Source organism: Marmota monax, unplaced genomic scaffold (genome assembly GCF_021218885.2).
Source record: "Marmota monax isolate L192 unplaced genomic scaffold, Marmota_monax_Labrador192_F-V1.1 WCK01_AAM20220418_F8-fsc01550, whole genome shotgun sequence".
In the NCBI taxonomy this organism is placed as follows: domain Eukaryota; kingdom Metazoa; phylum Chordata; class Mammalia; order Rodentia; family Sciuridae; genus Marmota; species Marmota monax.
The window spans coordinates 18,880-36,123 of record NW_026692761.1 but is presented as its reverse complement, the minus strand read 5'-3'; the positions used below and the strand labels follow the sequence as shown (position 1 = coordinate 36,123).

At 39.0% G+C, this 17,244-nt stretch overlaps 2 pseudogenes; both read right to left on the bottom strand.

Annotated features, from left to right (window-relative positions):
- Positions 1-8,875: 8,875 nt before the first annotated feature.
- LOC124094171 (U6 spliceosomal RNA) lies at positions 8,876-8,972 on the bottom strand (annotated as a pseudogene).
- A 1,663-nt stretch (positions 8,973-10,635) lies between these two features.
- Positions 10,636-14,927, bottom strand: LOC124094169 (repulsive guidance molecule B-like; annotated as a pseudogene).
- Between the last annotated feature and the right edge of the window lie 2,317 nt (positions 14,928-17,244).

Here is a 17,244-nt window from a genome sequence, read left to right as displayed (position 1 = left end):
GTAAATAGATATTTAGAAAGTTATAGAGGTTAAGAATATTTGAATTCAGTCCCCTGGTATGTTGCTTGATTAGCATAAATATCCAGTTCCACTGGAGGGGATGAATATTAGTTTCTAAAATATTTTCTTAGCATGTAGCTGCTTTTTTTCATAACTGCTTTAGAGTTTCCTAGTGAATACTAGGTTTCATTGATTATTGATTTCAAATAACAGTTTATTCTTTACTTTCAGAAATTATCCAACTTTTTGTATGTCATTCTTACATATTTTCCCCCCAACAGAGAACAGAAACATTTTTCTGTAAAGGGCCAAATAATAAGTATTTGTGGCTTTATGGGCCATACTATCTCTGTTGCAATTACACAACTATGCTACTCAACTCTGGCCACTCTAACTTGGAGCAGCCACAGACAATGTGTAAATGAATGGGCATGGCAGTGTTCCAGTATAAATATGTGTAAAGAAACATACAGCAGGTTAGATTTGGAGTACAGCCCATTTTTTACTGATTTATGCTTCATCATCTGGTCCTATTCTACCTTTCCAGCCTCATATTCCACATTCCACTAATTCTTCAATGTGCTGGTCATTCCAAACTCTGCACAGTTCTCCAAACATGGCATGCACTCTAATTAATTCCTGCTTTGGTTTATATCTTCTCTATACCTGTACCTCAGCTTCACATTCTCTTTATGCACAGTATTCTACTTGTTTTAATAAATGTGTTCTATATAGTATGTGTGCTGGTTATTTGTCCCTGTCTCACCCCTGGCCCAATGGATTCTCCATATCTTCTTCTCGTACCCTAAAAGGCTGAATCATCTACATAGTGCCTCATCCTTGGATCCCTTACTTGCTGGCTTCTGCTAAAGATCACCCAATGGGAATCATTGGGAGGACATCAAAGGGTGGGTGGAGAGGTTGTGTTTTCCCATTTTTCTCTCTACTTAAATGTTGTATTGATAGAAGGAGCTACATGACATAGTCTGTCCAGTAGTCTGGCTTTCAAAGATTTGATAATTTTATTTCTTTCCCTTGTTCTTTCAGCCTGAGAATGGTAATAGTTTCATACTAATGTTAGCCTTTGTGTACTTAGGTACCCCATGTTTGTTTTGTCCATATGTCTGAAAAAGCAGTCTTTTAAGTAAGTCATCAGGGTAAATTCCACTTTTCTTTTTTCTCTGGAGACCAATATAGCATGTGACCAATATACCATGTCTTATAGTGATTTTCAACTTTATGTTTCCTTGAACAAAAGAATGATATGACATAATCACCTTAGTAACAATGGCTTCCTATAACATAATCTTCAACAGGAGTCATATTAGAATTGTGGTTAGGAGGTGGAGAAGGGGTTAAGTGTACCTTTTTTCAAAAAAGGCTCCTATCAGGTGACCTTCACAACACTCATCCTGACAAATAAAATTGTCTCCCACCCTTGAAAATTGGTATCTTACATTGTATTCTTAGTTTGATCTGCAAAAATGCCAAAAAGATTTCTATCTAAGGGCCTTTATACTTGCTATTCTCTCTGTCCCCACTTAACCACCCACCTAAAATAAAAATCTCTGTTCTTTTTTCCTCCTATCTGTTTTTTAAATATGTCAATTCCTAATGTTCTATTATGTTTTATTTACTATGTAAATCCCTTTTTAGATTATAAAATAAGTGGAGGCTGATATCTTTTTGGTTTTGTTCACTTTACTTCCTTAGAAGCTATATTTAGCACACAGTAGGTACCCAATAAATACTTTTGGAATGAATGAATGTGTCTGGTTCACCACCTCACACGTGAGCACATGAGAGAAAGGAATTGTTTTACTCACACATCTATCACAGGATCTGGCACATGATGCTTATTGAAAGAATGAACAAATGAATGAGTGGATAAATGCCATATAAATAATTCTCTTCTTGATTGTCTCTGTGTGAATCCTGATTTATCCTATTATAGTATACTATTGATGGTTTTAATTTGGGGAAGTAATTATACTGAAACTTTCAGTAGTTTTTTTTTTTTTTATATGTCTTACACATTTACTTATAAAGACCTAGAATTGTAACATAGAAGGTAAAAGTATGATGAGGAAATAGAAAGATTTTGTCTAATGTTATGTTTTTATTTTTCAAAAGGAAGCCTCATGTCAGTTATAGTTTAAGGAAAAAATGATTCTCTAAGAATAATTTCTACAGTTACTGAAAACATGAAATATTGCTGTGAACATGCACAGAAAACTACTTCTTTGAAGTGTTGGATAGGTATAATACTTCAAAAATATGTGGGGGTCATAGTATTTGGACAAGTTTTTAATATTGATAGGAATATCTAAGGAATCTTGAAGAAGAAAAATTTGCGAAGGGAAAATATGGTTTATTAGAATTTCCTTAAGTTCTTGATTAGGTTTGGCATTGATTTGTGTGAGTTAAGTATTTGGTTATTTGTGATAGTATCCTTCTGATTCATAGTGTTAAAACTGGAAAGAAATTTGCAGGTAATCTATCCTCTTTGAGTTGTGTGAGGAAATGGGGCAAATACTTAAAATAGACTTAATTAAAAACATGAAACTAGTTAGCAGAAATGAATGTAGAATCTGAATCTCCTTATTGTAAATCTAGTGTTTAAATGGGACAAAGCTCATCCCAATATAAATTAAATCATATAAAATACTCTGAAAGAACAATAAGAATACTTTACTGATAAGAATAACCACACTATAATTAATCTGTTTTCTAAATTAGCATTTAAAAGTGGGAGAGTTTTGTGGAATGTTTCTGGAGCTTGATCTTACTTAGAATGAAGAGATAAACAAGTAGAGATCCAAAACATATTTTTTCCATTATTTTAATTAAATAAATACTACTTAAATTATGAAATAACCTAACATATGGAAAAGTACAGAGAATTTAATACATATCCATATGCCCATGTCAGAGGTAAATTTGAAGCCCCCATACATTTGCTTCTCTATAGATAACTACTGTAGTATCTTTTATGTCTATGATTTTTATAGTTTTATAATGTACATTTGATTCCAATAATTTATTTTTTGATTTATGTATTATAGAACTACACAGCTTGCATTTTCACCCAGTATTGTTTTTGAGATTTAGCCATGGTGTTTCTTCATTGCTTTAACTTCCATCTCTTGTTAGTCCTTTTCCTCTGAAATGAAAGTCTTATTTTTGCTGCTCCCTGAAGTATTTCAAAGGATTGCAGTTTTAATGATACTGCCTAAGGTAGTTAGAGTGTTGGTCCCTAAGATGCCTGTCCTAATTTCCAAAGCCTATGAATATTAGCTTATGTGGTGAAAGGGACTTGGATCATATGGTTAAATGAAGGATCTCAGAGGAAAGATGATCTTGGATTTTCTGGGTGGGCCTGACATAATTACAAGGGAAGCAGGAAGGTCAAAGTCAGAAGGTCAGAGAGGGAGAGATTGCAAGATACTATCTGCCAGCTTTGAGATGGAGGAAGGAGTCTGAAGTCAAAGAATGCAGTGTCCAGAAGCTTTCAAAAGAAACACAGACTTGCCTGACCCATTTTGACTTACACCACACTGTCACATTCTTAGATGAATTTCTTTTGGTTGCTCTTTTCCAGAAATTAACAAATGAACTTTTGTGTATTGTTATTTCTGACTGGAAACATCCCTATCACTGAAACCCTGACCTGTATATCTGGGGAATGGAATATACTGAGTGGCTTAAGTGACTTATAGGTCACCCCTGGATCTAGGAGTGGGGAGAAAGCTCATCCAAATCTAAGAATGGAATAGATCTGGTTTCCAATAGAGATTTCCTACAGGAAAATCTGGATCTTATTAAGATAAATGTAAGTAGACCTCAAAATATCAAATGCCTACTACCAGTACTAAGTAGATAGTTATTGAAAGAATAAGTAATGTAATTTGATAAAAATTTGTGAAGATAAGCATGGATTAGGATTTGCATTTTATAGATAAACAGTTTGGTAAAGAGGTTGAATAATTTGCTCAAGGGGAAGGAAATGGGGAGACTTTCAGTGTTGTAGGATGAATAAGCCTAGAGATCTAATTAATATATTGCTGGAGGGCTGTAGTTAATATTAATGTATTATATGTTGAAAAACTGCAGAGAGTATATCTTAGGTGCTCTTACCATATACAAAAAGGTAATTATGGAAGGTGATGGATATGTTAATTTGCTTATCTGTACTAATTATTTCACATTTTTCAATACCATATATGTGCATATCTTATTGTACACCCTAAATACATATGATAAAAACAAATTTCAAAACCAATTTTCTTGAAATTACAAAATATTAGTTAGTTGAAGAACTGGGACTAGAATGCATGACTTCTGATTATAATCCGATGTTTTTCCGTTAAGCTGTCATGCTTGTTATTATTAATAATGTACTTACTATTATAATGCAGTAGACTTGTCTGGGGATTTAACTATTACAGAGAACACAGTCTATGGAAAAAATCTTCAGATGGCCCACCATTGTCATTTGTATGAACTTGACATGTAATCTCTTTCTAAATAAGAAAGGGCTTGGATTTTTTCTTCGACATTGTTTCAGAAATATCATTCTTTTTTAAAAACTGTCTTCTTTATCACTGTTAATAGAACTATAAGAGGTTGATGTGGGAAGTTATTTAAATATCAGCTTCTTTGTTACATTTTATTTGCATTTCCAACATTAATTTTTTTCCCTTTATTTCAATGTGGTTTAGCTGTTCTTGATTCAGCTCTTACACCTGGACCATATTATTCAAAGAGTTTTCTTATGATGGGAAAAATATTCTGTCTTGTGTATTTAATGAAATTCTAAAAGGATTCTTTGCAAAGCCTATGCCAACAAAACAAAAATGCAGACCATAATTTCATGGCAATAGAAATTCCATTTGTTTAGTATTTTTGAAACATTTTGCTTGCTTTTATTTCAGATATTAAAGTTGTTTATTTGTTTAGCTAATCTGGAGAGCCTCCTGTGTGCCAAGCACTGCACTGGGTGCAAGGGATACACCCTTGAATTCTTAATAAAATGAAATTCATTTTATTAAGAATTTCATTCAATAAAATGAAATTCCTCATTTTATTGTAGTCCTTTTTAAAAATCATAAGTTCTTCCCTCTATTTTAAGTGTTTTTAATGATCTTTTAGTGAAAGGTAAATATAAGTGGTAAATGGCTCCTTCTCTCCAAGAATTTCTAATCTCATACAGAAAGACAGATACATAAATGTTACACTGTGGTATGACAGAGGTACAAGTAGGGTGCTACACATGTAGATAAGAAGGGTGGGCCAGATCAGAGAAAGGCTTTCAAAGGAGATCATCAGTTATATTACCTTAGATATTTAAGAACCCATAAGAGCCAACTCAGCTAAAGTGTTGGTAGGGCAAGAGGTTAGGAAGATGCACTTTAAGGTGAGGGGGCAGCATATGCAAAGACATGAAGCTATGAGAAAGTCTGACTTGTTCGGGGAGCTGCAAGTAGTATATAATTACCAGAGTGTGGAGTTAATAAGTGAAGGGGTTGGGGATAGGGATTCTGAAGTTATGGCAGGAGTGGCCTGAGATATAAGCAAGAGGCTTGGTGAAAAATAAGGCTATAGATCCCAAAGGAGGCTGGAGACCTTGAAGTCCTACATGTTTTGTAAAAGGGCTTGGCTTTATTTTCTGAAATTGGCCTTAATTCTGAAATCATACTTGGTTTCCAATGTTTAGTGTGCTTCATCATTTACCAGCCTTATGACATAAGTAAGCTGCTCAAACTATTTGAGCTTCCGGTTTTTAAAAATCTGCAATGGGGAGGTGAATTCCTGCTTTGAAAGGCTGTTGTGGAAATGAAACGATAAAACAAATACACAGTGCCTGACACACAGTAGGTGATCAAGAAATAGTAATTGTCATATTAATTATTTTAATATCTTGAATCTTTATTTTTTCCAGTTTAAGCATTTTTTAAAACCTTGTTACTGAAGTATAACATATACAGAAAGTTCACGAACCCAAATCGTATACCTCAATAAAGCATCATAGTGAACACTTCCCATGTTAAGAAGCAAAATGTTGTCATCACCTCTGAAGCCCCATTGAACCTCTTCCCATTAACTGCCTCTTACCTAAAAGCAATTACTACTCTGACTTTTAATGTCATAAATTAATTATGCCTGCTTTTGAATTTTATATAAATAGTATCATATGGTATATCCTTTTTTAAATGTATGGTTATGACTCAACAATATTTGTAGGATTCATCTATGTTATTGCATGTAGCTATTGTTCATTCATTCATGCTGCTATGTAGATATTTGGTTGTGCAAATATTCCACAATTTAGAATTTCATTTTATTGTTGATGGGCATTTGGGATAGTTGAAGAGTTTTTTGCCATTATGAATAATAAACATAATGAATATGAACTTTCTTGTGTATATTTCTTGTGCATATGCATGCATTTCTGTTTGGTCTATCTGTAGAAGTAAAACTGACACATTACAGAGCCAATACAGTGGTTATTGTCAAAGGATTTTCCAAGGATTGTATCAGTTCACACTCCAACAAGAAGTGTAGGATAGTCATGGTTTCTCTGCATTCTTATCAACACTTAGTATTTTCTTTTTATTGTAGCTTCCCTCAGTAAGTTTAGTGTTATCTCACTTCTCTGCCTGGTGACAAGTGTTGTTGAGCACCATTTCATATACATACTGGCCATTTAGATATCTTCTTTTTCAAGGTCTGTTTCAGTCTCTTGCTTTTTTTCCTATTGCATTATGTCTTTTTCTTATTGATTTATGGGAATTTTTTGAAGAAAGTTGTTCTAGGTTCAAGTTCTCTGTTAACATTTATTGCAGATATTTTTCCTCATACTCCATGATCTGCTTTTTCACTGGTGGCTTTTGATGAAGGGAAATTCTTCATTTTATTGTAGCCCTTTTTAAAAATCATAAGTCCTTCCCTCTATTTTAAGTGCTTTTAGTGACCTTTTAATGAAAGCAACTTCAGAATTCTTCAGTTTTATTCATGATTGAGGGGATTTGGAGATTTCTGGTCTTTTATTCTAATTAACTAGTCCCCTTAAATGTGTAGCTTTGTTTTGGTTCTAACCCTAAACCTGGGGTGGGGCGGGAGTGCTTGCTAGAATCTCTTTCTTTAAGGTCATCAGACTCCATTTTTTGTTTTCCCAGCTCTAAGACTGTTAAAATCTCTGCTCACTCCTTGTAAATGACCTTTCTGTAGTTGGCAGATATCTTAAGGGAGAATGCACCCCCAAATCAGGCTTCATCTTGAACTTCCATGCTCTCCCAGATGAGGTTTATATAATTCCTCACTGCTTTGATATGTCTGATGCCTATGCAGGGGATTTTAAACAGTTTTTTTTTTATCCAGCTATTCTACTTCTTAGCTGGGAGTTAGTTGATGTGAACCACCTGTTCTGCCATGTACTGAAAGTGGAACTCTGATAGTCTGATAGAAGAGTGGATAATTTTTGTGCCATTACATTAGGAATTATTAAGTTATTTAAGAAGCAGCATCTTGTTGTCTTGGAAGAAGCCCTATCCAAGTTCATGTCTTTACTCTGTGACAGGGCATCCATATATGACTGTCATAGTCTTTGTCAGCAGTGGGGCACTGACTCAAGTGGGGAAACTTTAGCATTGGAGTGATTCTGGTGTATATTTATTAAAATATAAAATTTAGGTGAAGTAATACTTTTTAAAAAAAATATTTATGTTTTGAAAAACAGGAGAACTTCTGAGACTGAATAGAGGCATTGTTCATACGTATAGTGGAAAGTATGACCAGAACAAGAATGTTTTCAAATGTGTTTCTATCAGGCCAACATCTGTTTCTGAACAACTTCCCAGATGCTTGTTAAAATTGTAGATGTTGAGATGAGTTATTATCCTAAAGTAATGAATGAAATTTAAATAGTATAAATTAAAACATTTTCTTATCTTGTTTAATTTACTATTTGTATAGTTATGGAGCAACTGTTTTTATGTATTTCACTTCTTGAATTAAAATATTTAAGTCCTTTTGAAAATGTGGAAATAGTTTTTCAAAGATAGGATGCATTTGCTAAATCAGTGACCATGTCAGATAAAAATGCTCACTATAATAGAAATAGATGGGTGCTTCTTCAACATGGGATAATAATATATCTGAAGCAGCCCAAAAGCCAGTGTCTCACTTAAGGGGGTATCACTAAAGGCATTCTCACTATCAGTACCTTTCCTCTTCAGTAGAATTATTAAGTGCTGTTCTGGAACAGCTGGTCTATGTGGTTCATTTAATTACTTCATCATTTTTTTAATTTAAAGAGCAACATTTTATTCTGTTCCTCTTGTGTATAAAATACTAGGAAACAGTTAAATCAAGGATTTAAAAGATGGTTGCTTAATATTGTTTTAAGCTATAAAAGTCAATTATTTTTTTGGAGGCATCTAACCTTACGTAGCTTCAATCACAGTTCAACAGACATAACAAGTAACACATACTGTGTTCCTTTTACTTGGTATCAGTTTATTTCATTCAATTCTGTTCCTTCTAATCTGTTTTATTTTACTTTCCTTCCTTCTTTCCCATACTCTTTCTGCTTTTCGGACAGGCTACTGCAGTCATATCCCAGTTGGTCTCTCTCCTTGGTCTACAGGATAGTAGACAGATGAAGCAATATGGACTAGTGATAGCTCCTAAAATGTTTTAAGAACAGGTAACAAGGTATGAACTCTAGTGCGAGGTATTTGGGTTCTTTCACTAGTCATAATCCTTAGCCATACTAACCCGCCTGCCATTTTTCATTCCAAAATGCTTCTCTATTTTATTACTTAAAACACAAACCTTTTTTTTTTATATTTTAATGACATGTTTGTCTCTTCAGAAAAAAATGAAACACTTCATGCATTTGTGTGTCATCTGGTGCAGAGCCTTTGCTTATCTTCTCTGTATCATTTGGTGTCACGAGCCATCCATGGGCTGTGTGTGAGCTATGCACATTTGAATGTATGAGAAGACTGGTCTGGCATTGTGTGACAAAAATGTGCCTTTCCTTTCTCTCAGCCTGTGATCTCACACAGCAACTGAGATGGGTGTGACTTGCCAAGATGTCAATCAATCTGCTGACCACAAGACATCACCAAGCAAGACTCCACCTTTTGAAACCCTACCCCTTGCCTTATTTGGGTGGAATAGTCTATCGAATGTCTTCTCCCCAATAAATAGTGGAGTTTAGGGTGTGTTCGCTCTCTTGCTCTTTCCAGCACTGCCCAGCATGGAGCTGACCTTTAGGGTCACTGAGCCCTCCTGCCTTTGATCTTAGAAATTCATGTTCATGTGCTATAGGTTTCTTCACCATTTTCTTAGTTATTGATACAGCCAGCTCCTTTGAACCCAGCTCATCTTGCCAGCCTGGCCAGCTGGTGACAATTTGAGTTTAGATGTGTGCCATAAAGAAAGCACTGCTTCAAATATTTATTGAGAATCTACTCTGTGTCAAGCATTTTTTTTTTCAAATGCTGGAAACAAAGTACTAAACAGAATAACAAAAAAGTCATTGTAGTCTCTTACAGAATATGATATATATTTGAACCAGAAATCCATTTTGGTGCTGTTTTTGCCATAGACATGATTCACAGGTCTGGTAATCAAAGGGATGGTAGCAGGACATCTCTCATTATTAAGCCAAATAACAGAATTTTTGCTTCTCACAACCACAGTGTTGGGCTTTGTTGATTTGAAGATTAGAGATCTTACTTTCTGTCATAGCCTGTGATGTAAATGATTTTTTAAAAAAGCAGAGGCTGAGACAAAATCTTATTTGCAAGTAATTTGAGAATTGTGTATGATTGTGCGAAGTAAGGAATAGAGGTATATTAAATAGGGAACAAGATATACTACTCTACTTAATAACTTGGCTCTGTGATGACTGAGGCATAAATTCATAATCATTCAGCACCTGTAAGAACTGACTCATTGGCATTAACTCCCTGTACTTACCAGTTCTGCAAGTGTGAGAGTTGAGCTGGTTTTCCATGATATTCCCTCCACGGAATCAGAGAGACCCAATGGCAGGACACCAGAAGCATGTGGAACATGTCTGAGGTAATGCTGTCAGACTAACTACATACACAAGGCTGGTGGTTGAAATCTGTGCAGAACTGCTTACTTCAGCCATGTCTTTTGTAAAAGATAATGGCTGAGAGAATTTCAAGTGGCACACAAGAAGTATATGATACAATTCCCAAGGAAGGAATGATTCTACCAGATCTACCAGTTGGCAGTTCTTTATGTCACTGCACAATAAACAAGGGGGTTACTATATTACCAGAGGCAACTCAACTCCAATTAATAATGGAAATTTGCCTTTTTCTACATCATGAGAAAGAAGAGACCATTATGATATCCAGGAGATTGGTGGCAGGTGTCATAAGTAAATGTTAATGGGAAACCATTACAGTAACCCATTAAAGGGAAATATAATGAGGATTCAGATTCCCTAGGAATGAAGGATGAATCTAGCTAAAGTGATAATAAAGGAAACATGGAATAGGTGTAGAAGAAGGAATTATAAATATCAATTATGTTTTCATGATCAATTTTAGGGTAAGGAAAAGCTGGCTACGAGGTAATCTGACATAAAGACTAGTTGGGAGCATAGTGGTGATGGGTGCTATTAAATTTTTCCTAAAGAGGTAAGGAGCTAGAATTAACTCAGTGCGATACAAATCCCTGGGTTATGCAGATATCTATGCAGGTGTTATAAAATTGCCTCCATAAAATGCCAAGTCAAATAATTAAAATTTGTTTTAAAAATATACCACATATGTTTAGAGGCAAGGGAAGGTGTCCCAAAATCAAAAGATAGTCATAAGTATCTCAAAAGCTTGATGCTTACCAATTGTATATTAATCTGAAGCAGCTTATGAATAGATATAATAAATAAAGGAAGTTAAAGCAAATGAGATGGTCTTGCTTTACATACAAAGCCATATGTATGGTTTTGTGGTTAGGATAATAGGGAAGGAAGTGGTTTACTTGGGACGCTCTTTTAGTAGAAACCCTTTTGATTAGCATTGACTGGCAATTGGAAACCCTATTGATAGCTCCTCTCTATCTATTTGTAGGAAGACACTGGTGCCTGGAAGTTGCTGTTGGGCTTTAAAAATAAATAAACATGGGCTATAGACAGTGGACAGTAGGCAGGGTAAGCTTAACTTAATTTTGCCAGTTTTTCCCTTAGCTCTGACTTAAACTGTTAACCCAAGGCCCGAAATTACATGGGGATTATATATCCCTTTATGCAATATACAATTTGTAACTTCCTTGGTCACCAAAAGGTTAGGAACAAATACCATTATGGGTTTGCCATTGGGAAGTTTGGCTGATAGCTATTATATTTTACTATAGCTTCCAAATCACCAATAAAATGTGTTTCCATGGAGCTGGGGCTGGGGCTCAGTAGTAGAGCGCTTGCCTAGCAGGTGTGAGGCACTGGGTTTGATCCTCAGCATCACATAAAAATAAATAAATAAAATAAAGATATTGTGTCCATCTACAACTGAAGATATTTTTTTAAAAATACATAAAAATATATTTCCTTATGGGTCACTGCCTCAAGCTTCACAGTTTTCTTTATTCTAAATGCCCACTTCAGTCATCTGATAAAACTGAATATGGAATTCTTCAAGAAGAATTACACACACATGCACTCAAAAGACATCACCAAAAAAATATATTTTTTTCATTAAATTGGCCCGAAACACACACACACACACACACACACACACACACACACACCTACACACACATTTTTTCATTAAATTGGCCTGCATTTTCTTCCAGGAGAACGCCATTTCACAGTTTACTATTTATTTTTCATATCATTGTCTATTTAAATTTAGACCCACACTTTATATTCCAGAGCAAGTTCCTTACTGAATCCTTTATCAACTCTTGTTAATTGCATTTCAAGAAAACATTAAAAAATTTAAAAAACATTCCTCTAGAATAACCCTTTTATACCACATTTTGAAAGTTGTCCGAAGAATCAAACATTTGGAAGTTATGAGTAGAAAGAGGGGAAAAAAGAAAGCACACTTACCTTATTTGTAGCAGTGGCACTGGATCCAGGAACTGCAGGCACATTTGTCACTTGAACTGAAAGCTAATTAATATCTATGAGTGTCCAGTTCCCTTCCACTTTGTAAGTTTGGAAGTGATCCTTCAAATTTCTAAGGTAAGGATCCCCAAACAAGCCACACACACACACACACAAAAAGTAACTGGGAGGGTTATGGTCCCCTCCCCTATGTTCTCTGGGTTCTGTGTGGCTGTGATAATTACAAGGGTCACGGGTCACTTCAAAGTTGGTAGAGGATGTGGGTCCATCCTTGGAACAGTTCCTCCAGCGCAGGAGGTCACTGAGCCCTAACACAGCAGAATGATACACCAGGTTGCCTAGGTAGGCTTTCGAAGGGATACAAAGTCCGTGGTACATTTCTGGATTCGACATTAGGATGGCTGTTGATAGTCACCTGCGTGGAGAAGTCCGAGGCTGAGCAGCAGCAGTAGCAGCAGGGCCAAGGGGGTGGGCAAAGCCGCGGGGGGGGGGGGGGGGACGTTGCTGTACAACCCCGGTGATGGCGGCGCAGGAAGGCGCTGCTATCAAGCCATGCCCATCCATACAGGTCTCCAAGGCTCCGGTGATGGTGCCGTGGTGGCTCCAGGCTAGTGGCTGCAGCATGGGACGGATGACACGCCCCGCTTGCTCTTCTCCCTCCTTCAGGCCAGCAAAGAAGATAGGCCGCCCTCACTGCCGCAGCTCACAGAGCATGGTGGACCCAGCAAAAGCATCACAGCCGCCTGAGACAGCCAGCCGGCGAGGAGAGAGGAGTTGGAACTAAAATACAGAGATGGTGAGGTGAGCTAGCGCCAGCCTGAGAAAGCCAGCGCCCGACCCCGGGACCCCGGCCAGCATGGCCTCAGCGGGCGTGGAGTCCTGGCGTGGACCTACAGGAGTGGCAGGAGCTCTCCAAAACCAGGGTCTTATGCATGCTAGTCAGATGTTCTAAATTGTAGAATATTAAATCGATTGTTTTTATTATATCAAAATTCGTCTTCAAAAGCTGTTAAACTGAGACACACTTAACCAGGCATATGGCGCATGCTGTAATCCCCATGGCTGGGCAGGCTAAGGCAGAAGTATCAGGAGTTCAAAGCCAGCCTCAGTAACTTAATGAAGCCCTAAGCAACTTAGCGACACCTTGTCTCTAGATAAAAAATCCCCATGGCTGGGCAGGCTAAGGCAGAAGTATCAGGAGTTCAAAGCCAGCCTCAGTAACTTAATGAAGCCCTAAGCAACTTAGCGACACCTTGTCTCTAGATAAAATTTTTAAAAGGAGGGGATGTGGCTCAGTGGTTGAGTGCCCCTGTGTTCAAACCCTAGTACCAGAAAAGATAAAAGAAAAAAAGGCATACTTCTGATGAACTAAAAAAAAAAGGGGGGGGCAAAAATACACCTTACTATTATTGGATCATGAAGAAATAAAAACCTGAAGAGACCAATAACAAGTAGCAAATTTGAATTTGTAATAAAAACCCTTCCATCAAAGAAAAAAGCTCAGGCCCCATGACTTCATTGTCAAGTTTCATAAAACATTTAACAATTCCTTATGTTATTCCCAAAAATTAAGAGGAAAAAATTCTTCCAAACATATTTTATGAGGCCAGCATTACCTTGACCCCCAAACTGGAAAAAATACCAGAGAGAGAGAGAGAGAGAGAGAGAGAGAGAGAGAGAGAGAGAGAGAAGGAAAAGAAAGAAAAACTCAGGTCAATATTCTAGATAAACATAGAGGCAAAACTCCTCAACTAAATACTAGAAGATCAAATCCAACAGCACACTATGAAGATTATCACCATGGATCAAGTGGGATATATCCCATAGGTTCAAGGATGATTCAACACACAGAAAAAAATAAACATGATACGCTATGTTATGATTTAGATATATGGTGTCCCTCAAAAACTCATATGTGAGACAATGCAAGAAAGTTTAGAGGTCAAGTGACCTCGCTTCTGGATGCAACTGCTGAGTCTCCTCCAACCTCACTGCCTCCATTGCTCCCCTCCAGCATCCAGGGCTGCTCTGCATCCCCAGGCTCCTCCTGTCCCTCAGGCCCCTCCACATCTCACTTCTCCTCTCCTGGAGCCTCCTGCACTGTATCTCTGTTGAGGAACCTAACGGTGGTCAGAGCTGGGCTTGGGGTCTTCATGCACCCTTGAAAGGCATTAGGACCAAGCACTCAGAAACATAAGCCTAGAAGTCAGAATTCACCCTCCTGATCAGTGACCTTTCTTAAAATAAAAATATGAAGTGCCAATGAGATGACTTGAAATGGAAATTTCCAAATACAGTACAAGCCCAACAAGTCAGTAGGAAGCATTTGGAAAGCAAGTTGGTAACTGGACTAGCACACAACCCAGCCTCAAGCTTACATGCCTAGGGCTCAATAATGCAGATGAAGCAATCAGAAGAAACTCTGCTCACTTGGCCACTTCTAGAAATTGTAAAGCCCTTGAAAGTGGGAGGAGGAGAGTGTTTACCCAGTAAGGCAGGATGAGCCCATGAAATGTGCAGTGCAATGTGATATGAAAAAAATTTTTCAGACCAAGAGAAGAAACACTTGGGTGATAAAGAGTGAAGGTGAAGAAGCAGTGAAACTGGACACAGTGGGCAGGGCCATGGTGGAGCTGCAGAGAAGGCCAAGGGAGCAGGAACGGACCTGCCTGTTAGATGGACTTAGGCCAAGATATCCCCGGCTCTGCACATTTCTGCTTCTGAAGTTTTGACCATGGGGGTTGTGTGCACTTGTCCATAGGTACGTGTTCATGGAATACTGTGTGCATTCATTACCTGGGTCTTCAGTGAACATCTCTTTGTCTGCTAGAACCTGGACAATATTCCTTCCCACATAGGGCTCAGCTCTGACACTTGCCCTGTGCCTCCAGAGCCCTGAACTGCTGCCTGCCACTCCCTGCGGCTTTCTCCCAGCAGCCCTGGAGCATTCTTTGGCAAAACTCCATCCCTAGCAGTGCCCTGGCCAGGCCTGTGTGCCAACCTCAAGCAGGGATGGCCACAGAGCTGGCACCATCACCCTCCTGGCCAGACTTGGCCCTCCCTGAGCTGGGAGATGGACTGGCCTCTGCACAATAACCCAGCCCAAGCAGTGGGATTGAGCCTCCTTATGGGTGTTCTGGAAGCTACAGGGGAAGCTGGACAGTGGAAGTTGGGGGGAAGAGGGAGAGAATGTGAGCACAGAGCAAATGGGGGGTGTGGGGATAGGAACTACAGGCTGCTGAGGAGGAGGCTCCCAGTGAGGGTGCTGACTTGAGGGTGTGAAGGCAGGAGGAGCTCCAGGCTCCATCCTGCTGGTAAGACTGGGGAGGGCACAGCTTTTATGTAGTGACAGCACCTTTTATTCCTTGAGTCTAGCAGGATGCTCAACACACTTGATGTCTTGACCATCTGCCTCCAGTCTAAGGGAGCAGTGATTGCCTCAGTTTCCAAATGGCAAAGGAATCTCAGGGACTTGATGTGACTTTTCCAAGCAGCAAGAAGCAGAGCAGGTTCCAGAAACCCAGGCCCATCTGCCTCCAAGCCCATCCTCTGTGTGGTACTAACATCACCCTCCAGGGAAAGTTGCAGACAGGAGCTGATCAAGGAGGGGCTGGCTCCTGTCATGTTGCCTTTAAGGCTGTTCTGTCTGGGTGTTCCAGTGAAGTGACAGGTGTGATCTACCAAATAATTGTCCCCAAAGGACACCCACGGGTTAGTGGGCTCTTTCAGATACTTGGACATATCTAGATTTAAGTTAAATCTAGAAGCACACAGAAGCCTGTGTATATAGAACAGAGTAAGGCACAGGGACAAGGGTCAGTTCAAGACTAAAATCAAAGCCCAGACCAAGCTCAGGGCTGAGGCAGGTGAAGACAAGGCCAAATGCCAAGATAATGACCAGAGCAATCCCTTCCTATACATACCTAAGCCAAGCTCAGCTGATAGCTGTGACAGGCAGCAGGGTCAGGTGTGGTGGTTCTGGGTACTTGCTTCCACCACAGGCAGGTTTGGAATTATCCTAGGCCCTGATGCTGGCTCTTGGCACATAAGTGTGTGAATGTTTAAAGAACATATATGTATTTGTTAATTTGTGGTATTAGGTATGGGTCCCAGGGGCACTCTGCCAAAATTTTTTTTAAAAAACACAGGATCTTAGGAAGTCATTCAGGCTGGCGTCAAATGTGTGTTCCTCTTGCCTCAGCCTCCTGGTAGCTGGCATTGCAGGTGTGGCTATTGCATCAGGCTCTATGTATGTTTTAACCCAGTCACCACACTCAGGGTGGTGAGGTCTCATCTGGAGTGAACTTCTGACAGGTTCTGGGAGCCTCCTGAGTCTTTAGCCCATGGGGGCTGGGGTAGTTTTTGTCTTTGGCTGGGAGTGTGGCTGCAGATTGTGCTCCTGACCAGGCCTGAGATGATAGGTCCAGTTTATAGATGAAAGGGACAGAACTAGAAAAAAGGACCTACCCCATGTGGCTGGAGGAATGACACTGACCTGAGAGGCACTTGTGCCCCTGCACGGAAGAATTGGTTGTAGTGAAAGGTAAATAAAAATATATGCCATCTCCCAGATGCAAAGGGAGCATTGGCTCTTTTGGAAAACCCAGACCACAGATGTCCCCAACCCTCTGTGATGATGGCCTTGCTCATACCTGCCAAGTGGAGAGAAGGCAATGGCCACGTCCAGCACTGGTCAGGTGGAGTGGAGGCACCTACCAAGTGCCTTCCAGGTCAGCTATGGCAGCCAAATGTGCAACACTTCCCTGATTCTGATGGCTTCCATTTCCCTGCTCACAGAACTCAGACACCGCCGTGGTTCAGAGGTAAAGGTCTGGAGTGCTCCTCCATGCAGGCCATCGCTTCCTCCTGCTCTGATCTTCTCCACCTTCCCCAAGGTTTCCACAGCACTGTGTGCTGTTTTGTAGCAAAATGAAGAAAGGATTTAATTGCAGATAGAATGTTTTCCCAACCACCCTGAGTGTAAGTTAACAGCCAGGGTCACCTGGTCACTGTGATTATGCCACATTGACTTCACTACTGGGTCCTCTGGGAACCTGCCCCCGATCACAGATGGACTCCCAGATAGATGTGCAGGATCCACACTTTTGAAGGTGGAGGATGAGGCAGAGGAG